Source organism: Panthera pardus, unplaced genomic scaffold (genome assembly GCF_024362965.1).
Source record: "Panthera pardus isolate Hobbes unplaced genomic scaffold, ASM2436296v1 HiC_scaffold_8, whole genome shotgun sequence".
Classification (NCBI taxonomy): Eukaryota; Metazoa; Chordata; class Mammalia; order Carnivora; family Felidae; genus Panthera; species Panthera pardus.
Window position 1 is genome coordinate 138,635,685 of NW_026527013.1, and position 22,186 is coordinate 138,657,870.

The window sequence follows — 22,186 nt, forward strand, 5'->3', positions numbered from 1 at the left end:
ACAGGAAATTAAACAGATTAGAAAATACAAGGGCATCAGGTGGTTCAGTTGTTCAAGGGTCCAACTCTTGATTTCAGCTTAGGTCATGATCTCACCAGTGGTGAGACCGACCCCTGCATCAGGGTCCAAGTTGGGCATGGAATCTGCTTGGGATTCTCTCTCCCTCTGTCTCTCTGTCTCTCTGTCTCTCCCTCTGTCCCTCCCCTATGTTCTCTCTCTTTCTCTCAGAAAGAAAAGAAAGAAAGAAAGAAAGAAAGAAAGAAAGAAAGAAAGAAAGAAAGAAAGAAAAGAGAAAATACAAGGAATTTGTAGTGTTGTTATAATGAAAATGAAATAATCCTTTTTCAAAGAGATTCTTTCTTCAAGTACCCTGCAATTTGTAAGCCTGTCTTCTTGAAGAAAATTATTCGTAATTTCTAATATTTATACAGCATCTACTGTATGCCAAGCATCTTGAAGGACTTTTCTTCCTTTATTATAAGGGAGTCAGTCTTACATATATAACCTGTTGCTATGCTCCATGTGATTGAGTACAGCATGCCCTAAACACAAACTCTAATCATGAGTAGCTCATTTTGAAAACATTAAGCAATCCAGAACATGGTTCGAGATGATGTCAATTATAATCCTGTTTCTTTTTTTAACACCTTGAAATGCCCAGATACCTCTGACATTCTTAGTGCAAAAGGACTCACTTCTCTCCATGATCTAGTTCCCTCAACCACTTTTCTCCTCTCCACCAGAGAGCCTCTTCCGGCACGTCACATTTCCTTCTACCTGCACATCCCTCTGGGGGAATGCAGTTAGGGGCTCTATGATAGCTTTACTCAAGAGAATTGCACTCTTCTTTTTAGAGGGCAGGAGAGGGAGACACGATAAACTGGCAATACCTGTTCTTTCCCGAGGGGAGGGAGAAGGAAGGCGGTGAACTCCTACTCCCCCTCCAAAACACACACACTTGACCGCCACCACCACTTTTGCCCAGCCACCTTATACACCAAAGAAGAAACTTCTTATTGGGGCTTTTCAAGACCTTGAAATTTAATGATCATGTAAGTGTGTCTTTGTTTTAAGCAAGGAGCAATGTATAAAATATGCACTTACTCAAAATTAAATTAGCTATTATGTTTCACTTTATACAAGGGTACTTCACATATTTCTTTTACGTTGGTAGCTGTTCTGGTACAATTGTAATGTAAGTCCAGATATAGAATAAATACACCCGTGATTTTAGAAACACTGGTAATAACATAACAAAGTTGAGTTGCAAGTCTAAAAATTAATTTATAAATATATCTATTTATACGTATTACATACAATTACATCATATATTTGACCAATATAAGTGGGACCCTGAAGAATTCTTATAGTTAAAGGATAGATAATCTGGGAGACGGGATAGGAAAAACAGAAAGGGATTTAAGAAATACAAAATTTCAGTTATAAAATAAATAAGTCACAGAGATGAAAAAAGATGCAGCATAGGGAATATTGTCAATAATATTGTAAAAATGTTATATGGTGACAAATGGTGACTACACTTACCATGGTGGGCACTGAGTAACGTATAGAATTATGAAATCAATATAGGGGCGCCTGGGTGGCTTAGTTGGTTGGGCAACCAACTTCGTCCCAGATCATAATCTCACAGTTTGTGGGTTTGAGCCCCACATCCAGCTCTGTGCTGACAGCCTGGAGCCTGGAGCCTGCTTCGGATTCTGTGTCTCCACCTCTCTCTGACCCTCCCATGCTCATGCTCTGTTTCTCTCTGTCTCTCAATAATAAATTAAACGTTAAAATTTTTTTTTTTTAAATCAGGATGTTGTACAACTGAAGCTAATATAATATTGTATTATAATTATACTTCAAGTAACAAAAAGATCATCTTCCCTTCTGGAATTAAAAATTTTCCAAACACTGAAATTTCAGCACATATTTGAATATAGAACACCCTGATGCCTGTGGTTATAATTTAAATTTAGAGTCTTACTACAGTGGTACAGTAACATTTGAGCATTTTTTAATTATTATTTTTTTTAAAAAATTAATGTTTATTTATTTTCGAGAGAGAGCATGTGAGCAGGGGAGGAGCAGAGAGAGAAGAAGACGCAGAATCTGAAGCAGGTCCCAGGCACCAAGCTGTCAGCACAGAGCCCAACGCAGGGCTCAAACTCACGGACTATGAGATCATGACCTGAGCTAAAGTTGGATGCTTAAATGACTGAGCCACCCAAGTGCCCCATTAAAAAATTATTATTATTGCAGGGATGCCTGGCTGGCTCAGTTGATTAAGCGTCTGACTCTTGATTTTGGCTCAGGTCATGGGTTCGTGGGTTTGAGCCCCACGTCGGACTCTGCGTTGACAGCTTGGAGCCTGCTTGGGATTCTCTCTCACCCTCTCTCTCTGACCCTCCCCTGCTCACATGTTTTCTCTCTCAAAATAAATACATAAATAAGTATTGTTTTTAAATTTGTAATTATTATTATTGCAGGTTTTGGTATATCTCCAAGCTCATCAAGTAGGGGTCCTCAGGTGACTATGCACAAACTGTGTATTTCCCTATGTTTAAAGTGCAGAGCTAGGATCCTTGATGAAATATTGAATAGGAAAAGCAGAAGTCTCCACTTTAGTGTTAATTCTAAAGAACTATTTTAATGAAGTAATGCACTTGTCAGGCATTAGGTCAAAATCTATTAAAAGGAAAGCAAATATTCATTTTTACCAGATATCAAAAATTATCAAGTTAAAATTTTCTTTTCATCCCCCCACCCTAAAAGATGCAAATGGTTTTGAGGAAATATTTTTTTTAATGCAAGGTTTTTCTGTAAGACAATTTTCAGCTAGAATATTGATATATATAAAAGCTATCTACCCTGCAATGTCATTTCCCTCAAGTAGGAAAAAAAATGCTCCTTTTGGCAGTTTCATTAAGCACTTTGTTAATCTCAGTTACAGAATTTATTTCTTACTGGCACTGACATTTTATTCCTTCTAACTCACTGAGGACAGGACTAGACCTTCTTTATCCCATTCTCTCCCCAGAGCAGCGCTGAGTTTAACACATTTTTCACCTGCATTGAATTAGGAATTTTGGAATATCAAATATATTATTTATAAATTAATAAGTCATAAAAATATATTAATTGAACCATAGAACTAGAAATAAGACCTCAGAGAGTTAAATTATTAAAAGTCAGTACCTGTTAATGGCAAATATATATCTAAATCCCAAGCCTTCTAATGCTCTGTACAAGATTCTTTCTTTAACCAAAGTTTCTTGAATATTTATTGAAATATTAATTAAAAATTAAAATTTACCATTTGAAATTTGCTTAAAAATTTTTTAAGTTATGGATACTCAATATAATTGCCGTATTTTCACTTATTAATAGTGCCATTTAAAAATAGTCTAGGGGTGCCTGGGTGGCTCAGTTGGTTCAGTGCCCGACCAGCTCAGGTCACAATCTTGCAGTTCATGGGTTTGAGCCCTGCATCAGGGTCTCTGCTGTCAACGCAGAGCCCACTTCAGATTCTCTGTCTCCCTCTCTCTTTGTCCCTTCTCTCTCTCTCTCTCTCTCTCTCTCTCAAAATAAATAAACATTAAAAAAAAAGGAACAGTCTATATTGGGTTGTTTGGTACTCTTGCTTTACTTTTGTTGTTCTCATATATAAAAAAATAAGTTCCAGCGGGGCACCTGGGTGGCTCAGTCGGTTGAGTGTCCGACTTCGGCTCAGGTCATGATCTCACAGTTTGTGAGTTCGAGCCCTGCGTCGGGCTTTGTGCTGACAGCGCAGAGCCTGGAGCCCGCTTCAAGTTCTGTGTCTACCTGTCTCTCTGCCTCTCCCCTTCATGCCTTCTGTCTCTCTTTCAAAAATAAACATTTAAAGAAACTTTTTAAATAAGTTCCAGCAAGTTTAATGTTTTAAAACATATTGTGTTGCTAATCTTATTACCAGAGAATATAAATCAGATTTTATGCTGATGTTTCACAGTCAGAGAATCAAGTGAAGGACACCAAGAAGAGCTAGTTACACTTCGTCCACTCTGGTCTTCCTCATTCCATACAAAGAAGAATGTTTTCATGACTTCAAGATATTTCTCCTGTATCAGATTAAGAATTAAATCAACTTGTATTTATAGAACACTTTATTGTATAGAAAGCACTTAGTGTTGTATAGAAAGCACTTAGTGTCTTGAATCATGTAGATGTTGAATGAACATTTATCGACTACGACCTGTGTGGAATCGTGATTCCTGTATCTCATTGAATCTTCATGTCAACTTCATGAAGTAGGGATGTATATGTCCACTTTACAAATGAGCTTATATATGTCAGAGCTTAGATTTTAATTCAACTTATCCTATTCAAGTTTTCTTTCTCTCTAGTAACATTCAGAGATGCAAACTTCATAAGAACTATTTTGTGTAAATCACATCTTGCCTTAAAATATTTATAGTACAGAGCTGTTGAGATTGTTTATTATCGGTTTCAGTCAGAGCCATGACACTGCACACATGATACATTCTAATAGGTGTTGAAGGAGGCTTAATAAAAGAACAGTGTACAAGAGTGTAAACAGGATGAAGAGAAGCCAGCAGGTTCTAGGGTCTAGGGAGCTAGCCACAGTGGGTGGAGAGATATTGCCATCTCTTGCCTGAAGGGCAAAAGAGAAAAGATGGTGATTCCACTCTTTCAGCCACCATAATAAGCCAAGCGATGAGAAAAAAGTGGGGAATCCATCTAATTTCCCCTTGGGGAGCAGGATTGGGATCTGCCTTCAGTGCCTACTTAGTTAAAAAAAAACTGAATTGGAGAAGTACAGCAGTACGGGGACTCTACTGGAGTAGTCTATACTTCTCAGATACAAACTCCTAGGAGGGTATCCATGCTCGAGTTGTCTTACTAATATTATGACCAGGAGGACCACAGCAACAAGAGAATATGAGAGGCACCCTTGAGTAGGAACCTGCGTAGAACTCTTTAAAAACTCATACTTGCATTCCATGTAAGAGAGCCAGCCTTCTGGAATGCAGGTATGAACATTTGGCCTTTCTCATATTTCTCTTCCCAGGCTCCAATGTAGGAGGAGAAAAGAAACCCAGAAAGGGATAGGACAGAATTAGAAAGGGAGAAGAAATGAAAGAACAGGACCCACAATGCAGTTTCCTTAGACTACTAAGCACAAAACATAAAGAGAGGAACTGGGTTAATTTGGCATGTTGCTGAACTTATGTCATTCCAGAATGGAATTGATTTTCTAATATCTTGGAATGGATGAAAAGTTACGAAAACAACCTGAGATAATCTTAAGAGGACTAGAAAGAGTGATTTAACAGAACATGGTTGAAAATAGCAATTGGAGAAAAAATATAATCATTTTATGCTTATACTTGACCAGGATAAAATTGTTTAATAAACCAGTTGACTCTGTAAGCAGTGAGCACCATGAAATATCTATTTGACAGTGGTACTGCAAAGAGTTAAGTGCAAATAACGTTCAGCCTTGTTAGCTTTACATTACCAATAAGCTTGGGTAAGAAAATTGACCATAAATCTTCAGGTTAGTAGGAAGTCATGTTTCACCATGTATTACAAAAATTTATTTAAACATGATCTACTGTTTGTCATCAAATGCATATAGACTCCTATTAAAACAAACAAACAAACAAAAACAAAAAACAAGGTTCATTTCTGTTTCACTTCCTCTGTGAATGACAAAGTCACAGAGCCAGGAGCCTAATTGTCAACTTCAACTTCCGACTTATTTTCATGTCCTTCTCCTATGTATTTTGAGTGAGCATAGAAATGAGCTTTATTTTTCTGTTTTCCACAAGATTAAATTCTTTACTGTTTTCCACTTCCAGCCCTTTGAAAAGCAAGCAAAGCAACAGAAACATATCCAGAAGCCTTGGTAACAAGTTACTAAGAACAATCCAACCCTTTTAAAATGATTCATCCCCCTAACATGTAGTCAATTCTTCCAGCTGGAAGTTGAGTTGAACTGCTTATCTTCAGCATCTCAGGATTAGAATTACCTGATTTTTTTGAACCATACAGCTTTCAGCAGCAAAATTCTAAGAATCAAGTCACTATTTATTTAGAATCACTATTTATCTCCCCATATTAAGATTAGTATTAATCTCCTTGAAAACATTAATAATACAACGTCCACCCTCAAATTTTTCAATGAAATATCAAAAAGGTTGTTAAAAAAAAAAGAAAAAAAAATTTCCCCTCCTCTGCCCCTAAATGAATGAATTTTCCCCTGAGCTTTCACGTGTCCAACTTTTTGGTTTCCTTGACTACAGTTGACCCAATTGGTCACTGTTTCCCTGAAATCTTCCTTCTCCTCTGAAAACATGATATCCTCTTTCCTCAGCTATAGTTTCACTGTTTCCCATCTCCTCCTCTCTTCTTGACCCACCTGTGAGGTCAAAGCTTACTTAATATTTTGTTCTCCTCTTTCTATGGATTCTCTGTATTGCCCATTCTTGCAGTTTTCAGCTATCACACTCATGTTGGTAATTCCTGAAGTTTACAATTTATGTCTTAACATTTCATCCTTTCCCATCATCTATGTCAGAGGGCATGTCTTAGGGAGTCTGTGACATCTGAAATGTAAATAAGCCTTAAACCCAGCCAACTGACCCTACTCCTTTAACTGGCACCCTGAATCTGCCCTTAGTCAATGCTGTCCTGCCCCCACCTCTCCTACATTTATAGCTTCCTTTTCCTTACCCTAGAAACCTCTCAAGAGCAGACCTTCATCTTACTAGGATATGCTAAGCCTCTAGCTTCTGAACCTGTCATTCTATGCTGCACACAGCTGCCAGCATTATGTCTTTCAAACACTTCTCTTATCATGCTAGTCTCTCAGAATCTCTTGTCTATGACATCTAAATTCTTGAGTCTGGCATCTAAGGCCCTTCATCAATGGAATCCACAATTCTCATATTTTCTAGCCAAATACCTCATTACTCCTCAACATACCATTGCTTTAGCTTCATTAAGTAAACTCTCACTTCCCATATATATCTTAATCATCCCCTTTGTGTTTTTTTCACAACCTCAAATTCCCTCTTTTGTCCTTTTTACTGGCCCATGCTTATTACTTGCCATACTTACTATCTTTGGCCGTATAATTACTGAAGCATTGTCATTCCTGAGACTATAAAATTTCCTCTACTTCTCATCTAGTCTATTTTTTTTTTAATTTTCCTGGAGGGTCTCATGCTTAGCACTTTCTATATGTTGCTGACAATCACAATCTCATATCATTACATAAATAAATTGTCAACCTGAATATAAACAAACTATGTATAATTTCAGATGAGAGGACTAACCCTTAAAATGCCTCATTTATCCGTGAAATCAACAAACATTTATTTAGTATCTACTCATGGCAGCAACTATACCAGCAGCTAGGAATAAAAAGATATGTTTAAAAAAAACTCAAATAAAAATGTGCTCAATAGTTTGAAAAGCTCCTCTTAAAAATTATTTTCCCATCCATTAGCAAGCACTAGTCATTTTTAGAGTTTAGTTATCATTGGGTCATTTAAAAATATACGCACTTTATTTCTAGAAAGCATTTATATAATAGTTAAAATAATTCCTTCATTCAACAAATATTTATTGAGTATCTACCAGATGTAGAATGCATCAATTGAGTTAGTTCCTTAATGAGGGGGATTTTTTTTTTTATCTTATTCTATCCTTTGTCAGAGGAAATACATTTTACATTTTAAAATATACTGACAAAATACATAAGAATGTAGAATACTTGCTTTTAGGAGCATTAAAAATTACTCTCCATATTTAATAATATCACGCTAAATGAAAACTCCAAACAACATCCTTATAATTACATCAATGATCTAAATATCAACTATTCTACCTTCAAAGGCAGACCAAAACTTTACCCACTCTTCATTGTAAAATTCTCTAGGAACATGCAAGTATGCTTTTCTTAACTTCTGAAAGAAAAAGATATTTTAAGCCAAAAACAGGAATGCCATATTTATCTTATACAGTTGAACTGTTTACATAATTAAACCAATTACGATTCCAACTAATTGTTATGGAAAGAAATCCTTTGGGTACTAAAATATGTTCTTAAAATAAAATTATCACAATTCCTCAGTGAATGCAAAATAATTTGTATTTTGTACATATTAATTACCCTGTTAAATTTCTAGACTCTTTCCTTTATACTTTTTTGGTACAGGTCTGTTGGTTTCCCTTACATTATTCCCTTTATCAGCTCTGCTATGTAGTCATCCAGGAGTTCATAAACCTATGAACTCCACATTGACCCCAAAGGTTTCCATCATACATCCAAGTGTCAATGACCTGGATGTGTCCAGCTGATGCCTGTTAGTGTGGTGTCTCATTTTTCTTACATAATATATATGATGAACAGGTTCTTTTTTTATCTCTTAATAGCTATGTATTAGAAAACTAAATAACAGCATTTGTGCAATCAACACTGTTAGAAAGCAGTCTCGTACGGAAAACCTCTTCTCTGTTCCTGACCTTGTCCCTGAGATGGGTCTTTCTAAGGCTATCACTCTGACATGAGTAGCAAACACTACAGTTGTTCCATAAACTATCTGTTTAAGGATATGTATTTCTAAAGTGTCAAGAAAGAATCCAGCTACCTGTCTGACATTGTGAACAAACCACAAAGTAAGGGCAATCCAGATTTTGTTTGGCCTGAAGCTTATACAATATTGGGAGAACTTCCACAAAGAAATACAGAAGTGCAAAGACAACATTAGGTACAAAAGTGGACATTTCACTCTGTCATCTCTGCACTGGGAGCAGCTCTCCTGCCACAGCCCCTCATCCTCTGAAAAATGTCTGCCTGCCTAAAGTTAGTCTCCGCCCCTTCTTGGTCAGGAGCACCTCTCAGCTGCTGAGCCAGTCACGGTCTGCAGTGTTGCTAAAACCACTGGAGACACTGACAGATGGAACCTTGGCAGCTTGGCAGTCCCACACCCCCCGACCTCACATATTCCCAGCCGCAGGTTCCGAACCAGCGCCATTTCAAGGGACAGGACACAGCAGCCAAGTGCACTGGGGCTGGGGCTGCCACGGTGGGGGTGGCTGGCTCCAGGGCTGGGACAGGGACTGCATTTGGGAGCCTCATCATTGGTTATGCCAGGAGCCCCTCCCTGAACAGCTCTTCTCCTACACCATTCTGGGCTTTGCCCTCCCGGAGGCCATGGGACTCTTTTGCATGGTGGTGGCCTTTCTCATCCTCTTTTCCATGTGACAGAGCTGTCTCTACTTCCCATAGGTCTTTTTCCAGTGTCTCCTCTGCCCTGTTTGCTCCTTTTCCTATATCTCCCCAGGCAGGCTGGGGAACGTGGCTGGCTCAGGGTTTGACAGAGGGAAGACAAATAAATACTGTATCAATAATAAAAGAGAGTATGCATTTAGTTAGAATGAGAAAATAAACCACCAAAAATTAATGCAGATCCAGGTCCTTTTCTTGTGAGAGCTCTTGAGCCATTTACCAGAGGTATCGACAGAGAAATGCTTCTTGATGGCAACCTGGCTTCTCCTCTCTACCTGAGACTCACAAAAACTCTCAGAAACTCTCAGCACACACCAGGTGAGGCACCCTGAAGTTTCGATTCATAAGCTGCACAGTAAATTTGCTTCTGAATAGTTGAAACAGGCAAATGACCAAACAAAACCTTAATACTCTTTTAGATGGTTCCTTGGATCCTAGTCTCAGCCTTCTACTAAGCCTCTGGCCTTTTCTGGGTCTCCTATGATATGATCGTCATCTTTATTGAACAAGCCAATTTTTATGCTACAGAACATGGTATCCAGGGACCGCTAGATTCACATCTCAACAAAGCTGTGACCACTCTCCGTCATCCCTCATCGCGCAGAGGAGATCAGCATGGTAACTGTGCAGCCTTCATTTTTGCTCCCCCAGATTCTGTCTGTGTTTTCCAGACAAACATCCAAACATTTCAACTCTTTGTTTGCCTTGTTTATTCTCTTGAGTTTCTCCATGTCCACCATCAGCATGACATTCAGGGCCACATACCCTCAGGACTAGGCAAGCTAAGGGCACTAAGTTCTTAGACAGGTCTTCCAGTTTCCTGGAGCACCTGTAACACAGCGGCTAAGCCAGGACATTTGCTGAAGCCAAAGAGAAACATTTCCAAAAGATATTTCACATAATGAAACAAAATAAAGCGAAATTTCCCTACATACTCTAGAGATCTATGGTGCAGTTTATAAAATACCCCAGTTTCACACACACACAAATCTATATTGCCTTTTTCTTGCATCTACAGATTTACAAAATGGCTTATACTGAAAGTATATTTTCTGGTTATAAATAGCATATTTAAGCACACTATTCACTGGGAGATCTTGAGCCCTTAGTGAGCTACAATAGTAATGCTAGGCCGCTATGGGGATTATCTCATAAGGATAACGATAATAAATTTTGCTTTGATATTTCAGATCAGGCTTTTAGGAACACTAGCTGGGGCAGAGCCTTTGACTGGGAGTTTGGCCCCTACAGGTCTATTTCTAGTTTCTGGGAAAAAAGTGTCTTTGGCAGTTCACTTTACACAACTCTATTGAAGCTCATTAAGAAGCTACTGGACGTTTTTGTTATGGTTCATTTAAACGTTGTTGAGCTGCTTTTCCACTTAAGGAAAAAATTGGTTTGCCTCAATTTTAGCAATTCTAAAGTAAATTCAAAATAATACCAAGCTGCCTTTGTTAGAGGCCAAGCTGTAGAGTCTGCAGCAGTGTTGTGGAAACTGTTTAATGGGTAGAAGAAAATTTTCTCTTATATAAATATATTGCTAATCAAAATCAGCAGCCAAATTTGCTAGAAAAAATAACCTCCCAAGAGAATAATGCTCATTTTGGCAGGTACATTCTGGTATGTTTCTGAGTGGATCAATCCCTTCTCAGTATCTGTTAACAGAAATTTATACATAACTGATAATGTGCTTGTTATTGCTATTTTCTTTGTAGCAGTTTTTAAATAAGTCCCCTAAATATAAAACCGTGTCATTTCTATTAGCACATATAGGTATGAATAGCTAATACCTTCTGAACATATATTGCTATCAGATAACATAGGACATTTTTCCAAGGTGAGTATTTTGAGATTCAACTTTATTAATATAGATATGGAAAGCACATTAATAAATCTTCCCTTATATCCCAGTGGTTTTCCTTTTGGAACCAAGCCTTAGATCAGTGACCTTCAGAGTATGACCTGAGGACTGATATGAAGGCTCTCTTCATTATTTAGAAACTTATTAAGTGAGCTATAAAGTTTATTCATATTTTCTATTCATAAACCAAAATTACTTTGTTAGAAAATTTTTCTTAAGGCTTTAATGCAGCATTCTGTTCAGAAGCCTGGCTGCTGTGTTCTGCTTGATAATGTGGTAAAGTCCCACTGGGCAGATTGCTTCATAGAGTTAAGATTCCTAAAATTTTACACTATTATCAGTGTATCATCAGGGGCACCTGGGTGGCTCAGTTGGTTAAGCGTCCGACTTCACCTCAGGTCATGATCTCATGGTTTGTGAGTTCGAGCCCTGTGTCGGGCTCTGTGCTGACACCTCGGAGCCTGGAGTCTGCTTCAGACTCTGTGTCTCCTTCTCTCTCTGCCCCTCCCCAACTTGTGCTCTCTCTATGTCTCCCAAAAAATAAATAAACGTAAAAAAATTTTTTTTATCAGTGTATCATCAGTACAGCTTTTAGTCAATTACAGCATTCACTTGCTGCTATTCTTTCTTTGAATTTAATTCCATATCATTATTCATCTTTATCATTTTTTTGTTATAGATTGCTTTTGTTTTTTTTCTCCTTTAGTTTGTATTGATACAGATTTTCTTAAGCATGTTAAAAGGTCTCGGGGCGCCTGGGTGGCTCAGTCGGTTAAATGTCCGACTTCGGCTCAGGTCATGATCTCAGTTTGTGGGTTCGAGCCCCACGTCGGGCTCTGTGCTGAACACTTGCTTGGAGCCTGGAGCCTTCTTCAGATTCTGTGTCTCCCTCTCTCTCTGCCCCTCCCCCACTTTCACTCTGTTTCTCTCTCAAAAATAAATGCACATTAAAAAAAAATTTTTTTAAAGGAAAAGGTCTCAACTTCAACAGTCATCAGAGAAGTACAAATTAAAATAAAAAGGGGGTAACATTGAGCTTACTAGTATGGCTAAAAATAAAAAGAGTAAATTTATATCTATATCTATATCATCTATATCTATATCTATATCTATATAATCTCTCATGGATACCATAAAGTTGAATGTATTCCTACCAGAGTTAGGGAGAGCACACTGTCAAGAGTTTTAGTAGTATCTCAGAAAGGGGACAGAAAAATCAGGGTATTTGCGAGGATCGGGAGCCAGGTTTAAGGTGGATATTCAATTCAGGGTCTTTAGGATCGGTATGGATCATTATAATTTAGTACTGGTGGACACACAAGGTGAGAATTTTGAAGCATGAGTTTTGAAGAGTTTCGGGAAGTTCACAGTTGTTTGATGCTATCTGTTAAGCATTTGAACAGTTTGGTGCTTATTTAAATGGGGTTTTTTTTGTTTGTTTTGTGTTTTGTGTCTTTTTTCAAAAAGTCCCTGGAACAATCTATAAAGATATTTGTATCTTTTATTTTTCTACACAAGAGCTTCCTGGAATAGTAAATTCATATTGATGAAGAGCAATAAAATCAAGTTAATTAAGACAGCGAAACAAAGTCATGTTCATGTAGACCATAAGCTATATGCATGTAGATGCTTTCAGTATCACTGTCCCACCGTGTGGTCATTCTTCCAACCTGACCTATGAGAAGGTTCATTTTTTAAAGTTTATTTATTTATTTTAAAAGACAAGAGAGAGAAAGAGAGAGAGAGAGGGATAGACAGAGAACAAGCAGAGGAGGGACAGAAAGAGAGGGAGAGAGAGAATCCCAAGGAGGCACCACGCTGTCAGCACGCCCAATGCAGGGCTTGAACTCACGAACCATGAGATGATGACCTGAGCCAAAACAAGAGATGCTTAGCCGACTGAGCCACCAGGTGCCCCAAGAGGGTTCCTTAACATCTGGGGATGTGTTCAGTCCAAATTCTCATTAATATTTGAGTTGCCAGGATATTGTATCATGTTTCCAGAGATGGTTGTTTCAACCTCCACAAGGATAAGGTTTTCCTATTCTTTTTGTTGGAAGATCACTTGTTGGATCATTTGATGGCACGGCGGCTGTTCAGCAATATTCAAATGTCTGGTGATCACACATCTGAATGTTACAACCAGGCAGTTGTTAAAGGTATAATTATGATTAGAGTTTATATTTCACTTGTCAGCCGGGAGACAAGGTGCCCAAATTAGACAGAAAATAGATCTCATCCCTAAAGCAAAAAACCCACATACCAGATAGAAGTTTCTTAGCTAAACTGACAATCCTATGGTTTGTTCCTTCCCAAATCTCTTTCACGACATTAAAGATACCAAAGAGGCCTGTAAGAATCTAAGCACAACACACCTCCCCTAAAACATCACATATTCCCTCTCAAGAGGCCAATGTTATATCTAAAGAGGCTCTCTTCTGGACCAGCATCTGCCCAATTTAATGAAGGTCTCAAGTGTCACTTCCCTTGGTGGCATTCTCTAGTTCTTTAGCTAGTTTGTAAACAATGGCATATTGGATTCTTCCTACTCTCCAGGCCTATTTTAAGGCACAGGGTGAAATTTTTCTAAAAGGGAAAGCTGAGGGCCAAAATGGTCCCTAAGTGATGCAGAGACTATCCTAAAGAAAGGAATCAGATTACCAACATATAACAAGTCTCTTCCCATTTGGCAGTTAGAAATGAGTAGTCATTTGTACACAAATCCAATACCAGTCATTAGGAGCCATTCAATGATCTGTTTTTAGATAATATACCCCAACAGATTGCAGTGTTGTAAAATGTGGAACTACTCATCAAGCATGGCCCAGTACCAGGCAACGAGTTTGCAGGACTGAGATGAGATCCTTAGGTAGACCTAAGACCAAAGAAAAATAGTGTGTCTTTCCTTTGAAAGTTAGTTGGTCTTCCAGTGAATACCATCTCTACTCTAGTCCTCTTCTCAGTTCTATTTTTGTGCAAGCTCAATTTCAAAACTGAGGCCCAACAAAAAATCACTGAACGGTGTTTCAGTGAAGACAGGAACTTTCTTTTCTAAGTGCAATGTGATAATGGGGTTTCAGATTTCTCTCTGTCTGGTCTATTGTGGGGTTTTCTACATCCAATGTTAGCTGACAGTCAAGTACAGTTACCCTGGAAACCAAGAGATTTATTATAAGGAACTGGTACCAAAGGAAGCTGGGTGGCTCCAAATGGAAGTATGTTTTCTGATGTTTAGTCATATGCATACATTTATTAACAAATTGTAGCCATTCATGGGATTCATACAATGGAGTGACTGAGATGGCATAACACTGAAATTAGGAATGGAGTTCTTACAATAACTTAGTTAAAGATAGCCTTACATAAGCAACAAAGGAAATAAAATGTCCAGAAAAATAAACAACAAAATAATGCCTACTAAAGCATTATAATCTACAGTATTATTTTGTGAATCCTGGGTGAAAGCTGTCTGTGTAACACTTATCTCCTTCTGAAGATGGTCTGACTCTTGAGATATTCAGAGAATCCTCATCTTGAGATCTCTAAGAACCACCTTCTAGTGATTCAAAGATAGTTTGTGCCTCTTTATTTGAGAGGCATGAATCCAAGGAACAACTGCTTGGAATTTTATTGCTGTTCTAGTTGTGAACAGTACTTAATGGTCTCTTTCTAGAAGACCTGGTCTCAGGTTTTAGATCCTTCAAAGGTTGCTTAGAAGGACTATAAGAAAGGCTGCTCAAACCTCTTGAAAAAAATACTGCATGCATTCCTAGAATCTCCTGCAATATTGGACTATGTCTGTTTTTAGTAAATGGAGTCCATAATTGCAAGTGATGTTTCTATAAGTCAACCATTATCAATTGAAACGGGAGAGTCAATGAATGCCAAAGGGAGATGATCTCAATGGCAGTATCTTCAGCCTCAGAAGTTTGAGAGTCTCTGAGAATTTTGCCAGTCTGAGTTCTTCAGTTCTGTTTGTTCTCTCTTCCTTTTCTAGAGACTGGGGGTAATATGAGCAGTAAAGTTTCTGAGTGGCAGGATTTGCAAAGCTTTTTAACAGTCACAGTAAAATGGGTACTCTTGTCATTAGAAACATAGGTTAGAAATTCCTAGTTTGGGAACACAAAATTAAGTAATATTTTTGATACTGTTTCTAGCTCTCCAGGCAGAAAATGCTTCAAAAATCCTAAGAAAAAAAGCAATGACCAGAACATACCAAAAATCTGCTGGGCGAATGCAATAAAACAGAAAGCTCAGAAATAAACTCATGCATACACAATCAACTGATCTTCAACAACAGTGCCAAGAATACACAATTGGGAAAGAATAGTCTCTTCAATGAATGGTGTTGGGAAAAGCTCTCTGCTTTCCACCATGTGAGGATACAACCAGAAGCAGCAGTGTGCAAGCAGGAAGAGAGCCCTCAACAGAAGTGTCCATGCTGGCACCATAACTAATCTCATACTTTCTAGCTCCCAAATATGTGAGAAACACATTTCTATTGTTTAAGCCACCCAGTCTATGTTATTTTTGTTATAGGAGCTTAAACTGACTGAGACAAGGACTTTGATTCTGATCACCAATTCTGAAGTGTGGGGTTTTTTCCCTACACCAAGAAATTTTCTAGTATCAGCTCGATATTCTACAATTCAGTTCAGTTCTGACACTAGTATACAGGATCCCACTTATACTAGGAACCTAAAATAGTCAAACTCATAGAGTGCTAGTTACCAAGGGTAGGGTAGAGGGGATATTGGTCAAAGGTACTAAGTTTCAGTTCTGTGAAATGAAGAAGTCCTAGAGATTTACTCTATAGCATCATGCCTATAGCTAACATATTCTTAAAAATTCTCTAAGAAGATAGATCTAATGTAGTATTCTTATCACAAGAAAAAAAAGCAGGAAGAAACTTTTGGAGGAGACTGATATGTTTATGGCATAGATTATGGTGATGTTTTACTGTTTTACACTTATCTCCAAATTCATCAAATTGTATACATTGAGTATGTCCATTTATATGTATGTCAATTATACCTCAACCATGAATAGAAGGTTGCAACTTTAAGTCCTACCCCTGATTTCTAGAAAGGGGTGAGGGGCTACAGTTGGCCTGTTATTCTGATTCAACTTCATTAAAATCATCAGAATTAATAGCTTACTATAGTCCCTATAAACGCAATGGCAAAAGCCTACCTATGATGTCTAAGGGCACTAACCACTGTAGATAAACTAATGGAGGCTTCTGTCAATTTGGTTTGGTTCTATATGTAGGTCAATCATACACCTATTCATTGTTGATCCCCTTGGCAATCAGACCCCATCTATAGGTGCTTTAGAAAGTCACCTCATTAGCATAAACCAGTGGTGAAAAGTGCTTGTTATGAATAACAAGACACTCATTTCACCTTTATGGCTCTGAAGTATTTTCAGGAACTGAGGACAAGAGACCAAATATAACAACTGTTGTTCCCATTGCTCCTATCTCTCAGGAACTTCCAAGAGTTTGGTTTGCTGTGAGCCAGGAACTGTGGGCGAAGACCAAATATATATGAGAAATGACCAAATATACGTAAGAAATGACAAAACATGTATTTCTTATATATCACAAGGTTGCAATAATAAGGCAGATTTCTAGAAAGAGTAGGAGGTTTACAAGTCTGATTATTTCATCAGAGAGTTCCTTAAAAGGCTTATGAAGAGTAGGAGGGTATTTTGTTTATTCCTAGAAGACAAAATCAAGTCACTATCTGGGGAGCTAAGGAAAAGAAAAAAAGAAAGAAAAGAAAAAGATTGAAATAGGAAGTTGGACCCAATGCAATATCCCTGAGTTGAAAACTCAAGAGGTCTCAGAAGATTGCTCTATTTCCAGATTGAGAGTCTTGGGTTGTAGAAGTTTGATGTCTTTATCAGATCTCAGTGGGCCTCCAAGATTGTCAAAGAGTGGCTTGCTATAAACATCACCAAAACAACCCCATTTTTATGTTTATTTATTTACTTATTTATTTAGAGCACACAAGTAGGGGAGAGGGGCAGAGGGATAAAGAGAGACAAAGAGAGAGAGAATCTTAAGCAGACTCCACACTCTGCACAGCCTGACACAGGGCTCAATCTCACAACCATGAGATCATGACCTGAGCCAAAATCCAGAGTCAGACACTAAACCAATGAGCCACCCTGGTGCTCCTAAACTCTTGATGAGACAAAGTTGAATTTATTCCTCATGGAATAAATAAAGATAAAGGAGAACACTATTTTATCAGTGTTTTCATAGCCTTTCCAAGGGGGAACTACAAAGTTGGGAAATACATGAGATTTTGAGATTGGTTTAAGACAGTCTTTCAACACAGAGAACTTTACTGATATTGTATACGGATCATGATTAGAATTGGTGAACATGGTAAGATGAGGTTTTCTAGAGGATGGTTTCAAAGAGTCTTGAAGAGGCATCTGAGTGGCTCGGTTGGTTGAGCATCTGACTCCTGATTTTGGCTCAGGTCATGATCCCAGGGTCATGGAATCAAGCCCTGCATTGGGCTCCGTACCAAGCGTAGAGACTGCTTAAGATTCTCTCTCTCACTCTCTTTCTTTCTCTCTCTCTCTCTCCCTTCCCCCTCTGCCCCATCCCCCACTCACACAAAATCTCAAAAATAAAAATAAGTTTTTTAAAAAGTGTGCAAAGAGTCTTACAAGTAAGAATCGTTTGATGCTATCTATATAAAAGTTGAGCAATCTGATAGTCACTTAATTTTTTTTTTTTAGGTAGCTCCTGGAGCAAACAATAAAGCTATTTGCAATTTATATTTCTTGGGCAAGAATTTCCTGAAATAATAAAGTCATGTTGATAAGAATAGTGGAATAATAAAATTATGTTAGTGAAGACAGCTGAATAAAAGACATGCTAAAGTAATGGTAAACTGTGTGGGTATAAAAGCTTTCATTTCTCACTTTTATTCTCCCCCAACAAAAGAATCTGCTTTCTATAGTCTCCAAGAGTATTGAAGAGTGGGAGGGCATTTTGTTTATCACTAACTATTGGTTGCTCATAGGAACCCGTAGAGATACCATCTCTTGTTGAAAACTCTACAACAGTGTCTTCACTGAGCTCCCTCCTTCCATTCTTGACCCACTCCAGGCTGCTCTCCACACAGCAGCCAGAGTGAGATTGAAAATGAAAAGCGAAACACTTCAATGTTTTCTTATCTCTGTTAACATTAAAAGCCAAATCCTTGCCAAGACCAACAAAGCCTACTGGTACCATCCTTAGAACACAGTCTGGAGTATGTGCTTCAGAGGGCCCAGTGTTGGTTTCCCTCCGGATACACTACCAATTGCAACCACCCACCCGCCACCAGGTAGGGAGTCTACAAGTCAGTGGAATGTGCACAACTGGAGTCTACAGACCACTTACAGAATATGCCCTGGTTTCCCAGGGGTCCAGAATTCCCTGCCCAGGGGTCTGCAAGCCTGCTTCCCAGTCTGCAATCTATTCTGTATATGATCCAAGACACAGACCCAAGAGGTAACTCAGAGGCAGTTGTTTGCAGGAGTGAGAGTGGATCTTGGAAACAATGATCTGGATATCCATGTGTATGTATAATATCACAAAATATAGAACAGAGCTGAAAATGGAAAGAGAAGGGGGAAGACCGAGGACCAGGGTCAGTTCCTTATTCATTGACCTGGAATAATGAATCCAAGAATGTTGTATTTAAACTTGGACTCCTGGGTGTTACAAAGGTTAAAAAAGTAAGATAGAACATGTTTTATTTAACAGTATGTTAGCTTGATTTATAGCTTTTAAATATTCAGACATGTCATACATGGGCCTCCATTGGCTTCTTCCCTGGTTCTCACATTTGTTAAGTGTGAGCTGCCTCACAGTTAGTGCATCTCCTACTACCCTCTACCTCCTTCACCCTGCTTCTGTGGGCTGCCTTTCCGTTACTCAACCACAACTGGCCTGCCTCTGCCTGGGAGGCTTTGCATTTACAGGTGCTTGTGTCTAGAATGCTCTTCCCCAGAAAACCAAAAGCAGACTTGGTCCCAGACTTTATTTAAATCTCTCCTCAAATATGGCCTCCTTAGAGAGGCCATCCTCCTTCACCATATTAGAAATCTGCTCTCCATTGTCCTCTATTTCTGTACACTACTTTAATTCTCTTCATAGCATTTTTTGAACACTGCCTGGCCTCTTATTAAATAAAAGGTCTTCCCTCCACTAGAATTAAGCTCCACAAAGCCAGGCAGTTTATCTGTTTTATTTACTGCCGTAAACCTAGCTGCTAATACACTTCTTGATAAGTACTAGGCTCTCCATCACACACACACACACACACACACACACACACACACACACGTACCCCCCACATACAGAAAATACAAGTGAATGAATTAATCTCCAGTTTGCTCAAGATGAGAATTTTAGCTAAGCAGAAGGAAGATGCCACAAGTTTTAACTTTTTAAAAGTGTTTCATCTTGGAGCACTTGGGTGGCTCAGCTGGTTAAGCCTCTGACTTCAGCTCGGGTTTGTGAGTTCAGGTCTCACTCTCACAGTTTGTGAGTTCAGGCCTATGTTGGGCTCTGTGCTGACAGCTCAGAGCTTGAAGCCTGATTCAGATTCTGTGTCTTCCTCTCTCTCTGTCCCTCCCCCATTCGCGTTCTCTCTCTCTCTCTCTCTCTCTGAAATAATAAATTAACAAACTTTTAAAAAACTTAAAAAAATTTTTTTAATAAAAAATAAAGTGTTCCTCTTTCAGCAATTAAAAGGTGAACTAGGAATACCTGCGTGGCTCAGTCGGTTAAGCGTCTGACTTCAGCTCAGGTCATTATCTAGCACTTTGTAGATTTAAGCCCCGCGTCTGTCTCTGTACTTGTCCAACTTCAAAGTGTCCAACTTCAGCTCAGGTCATGATCTCGCGGTCCGTGAGTTCGATCCCCGCGTCGGGCTCTGCGCTGACAGCTCAGAGCGTGGAGCCCGCTTCAGATTCTGTGTCTCCCTCTCTCTCTCTGCCCCTCCCCCACTCATACTCTGCCTCTCAAAAATAAACATTAAACAATTTTTTTTAATCTCTCAAACAACTGACAATGTAAAGTTTCTCAGAGATTTACACAGATTTGTAAGTGAGGGGGAGAAGCCATTTGCATGCACTAGAGTCTTAAGTACGTGTCATCACTTAATAAATAGTATGTGAGTGGAATTAAGCCATAAAAGCTAAAGAGAAGAAATAGTCTTTGATATATCATATAAAATACATATTTTATATATCATATAAATATACTTCATAATATATACCTGTATATAAAACAAAAACAGGAAACACAATAAGAGGCTGTTGTCTTTCATATTCATTTTTTAATTCCTACATTATAAATTTAATAGAAGATACATTTTACATGAGATCAAACTTTGAAATATAATAATATATTTAAAATCTGAAGTCATGATGTTATTTATTTTATGATATTATTTATAATATTTATGATATTTCCATTACTCATAATATTCAGAATATGCATATAAACAATGGAAATGATTTAGATATTTGGCACAGGACTTTATTTATTTTTCTTTTCTAAATTTTATTTAATGTTTATTTATTTTGAGAGACAGAGACAAAGCATGAGCAGGGGAGGGGCAGAGAAAGAGAGAGACAAAGGATCCAAAGCTTTGATCCAAAGCTCCAGGCTTTGAGTTGTCAGCATAGAGCCCGATGTGGGGCTTGATCTCATGGGCTGCGAGATCATGACCTGAGCCAAAGTCAATGCTTAACCAACTGAGCCACCCAGGCACCCCTATTTGGCACAGGACTTTAAAATATAAAGTATATATATATGGCAGTTTGACCTAAAGGAATATCAAATTTCTTTCCATCCCCTTTGATAACCTATTACAGATAATATGAAGCTGCCTCTGGTTTTTCAAGTAGTGCTTCTCAGATACACACACACACACACACACACACACACACACACACACCCTTTCCTTTTTTAACATTTATTCTTAGTGCTTACTCACTAGCAGGCATTTCATAAATATTTCTTAATTAAATAAATGAACTTAAATTGACTTAGATCAATCTGGATTCGAAAGAAGAGACAAATGCACAGAAACAGAGCAGAGACAAACACCAAAAACCACAGTAGAAAATACACAAATAACTGCTTTATTTATTAAAACAATAGAAAAGTATGAAGAAGCACACATTAACACACACATAGTTAGGAGCTAGAAGCCTAGGTTACATTTTTCTAAATTGTGTTCTGAATTAATACCAAGTCATTTCCTTGACTTGTTAAAGTTTACACTGCTTAATTAGGTTATCTAAGTTCCCTATGAGGTGGCTACATTCAACCACTGTAGATTAAAACTTTTGCAAATATTATATCTTGGAGCCATTTTATCACAGCTTCCCTACCACTGTCTTATTCCAGAGTTCAGCCATTATCTTTCCTTCTTTTATAAGAAAAACACCCTTAAACCAGGCCCCAACTTGCTTCAAGAGTGCAGAGAGATCCTTTATGTGTTGCAGTATATCAAGTACAGAGGTATGTGCCTTGAGGATTTATTTTCCAATGTGAGATAAGTTTAGACTTGTATCAGGGATTCCAAGGTAGAAATCACCCATATTTTTTTTTTACATCAATTGGCACACTGATTGTATCTCCCCTGAACTGTGACTCATCAGTGACTAAAAAACAGGAACAGTTGCTCAGAAGTTCTGGCAGATAATTCAAAAGACCCATCCTTAACCATTATCAATTTCTGCCCCAAAGTATAGTCATAATTTACACAAGATGTTCGCAACAACAAAGTATACGCCTAGTGCCTATGAGAATGACTCCCAGGATCAGGCAAGCTTCGGGTTCCAATGCATTCATTTTTCAAAATATTAGTAATTTTTGCCCACCTATTCAGTTCTAAGTGCACAGAAATCCCTTTGGGAAAATGAACAAGCCACAGCATGATTAGAAATTATAAAACATGGCCTTTCTCCTTTCTCCCCTCTAGCCAGGAAGTTCC

At 38.2% G+C, this 22,186-nt stretch overlaps 1 long non-coding RNA gene and 1 pseudogene across 1 annotated transcript in view; one reads left to right on the forward strand and one right to left on the reverse strand.

Annotated features, from left to right (window-relative positions):
- Positions 1-22,186, reverse strand: part of LOC128775585 (uncharacterized) — a 231,064-nt gene that overhangs the window by 147,745 nt on the left and 61,133 nt on the right. The gene's annotated exons all lie outside the window — the stretch shown is intronic.
- Positions 8,862-9,280, forward strand: LOC109268858 (ATP synthase F(0) complex subunit C2, mitochondrial-like; annotated as a pseudogene).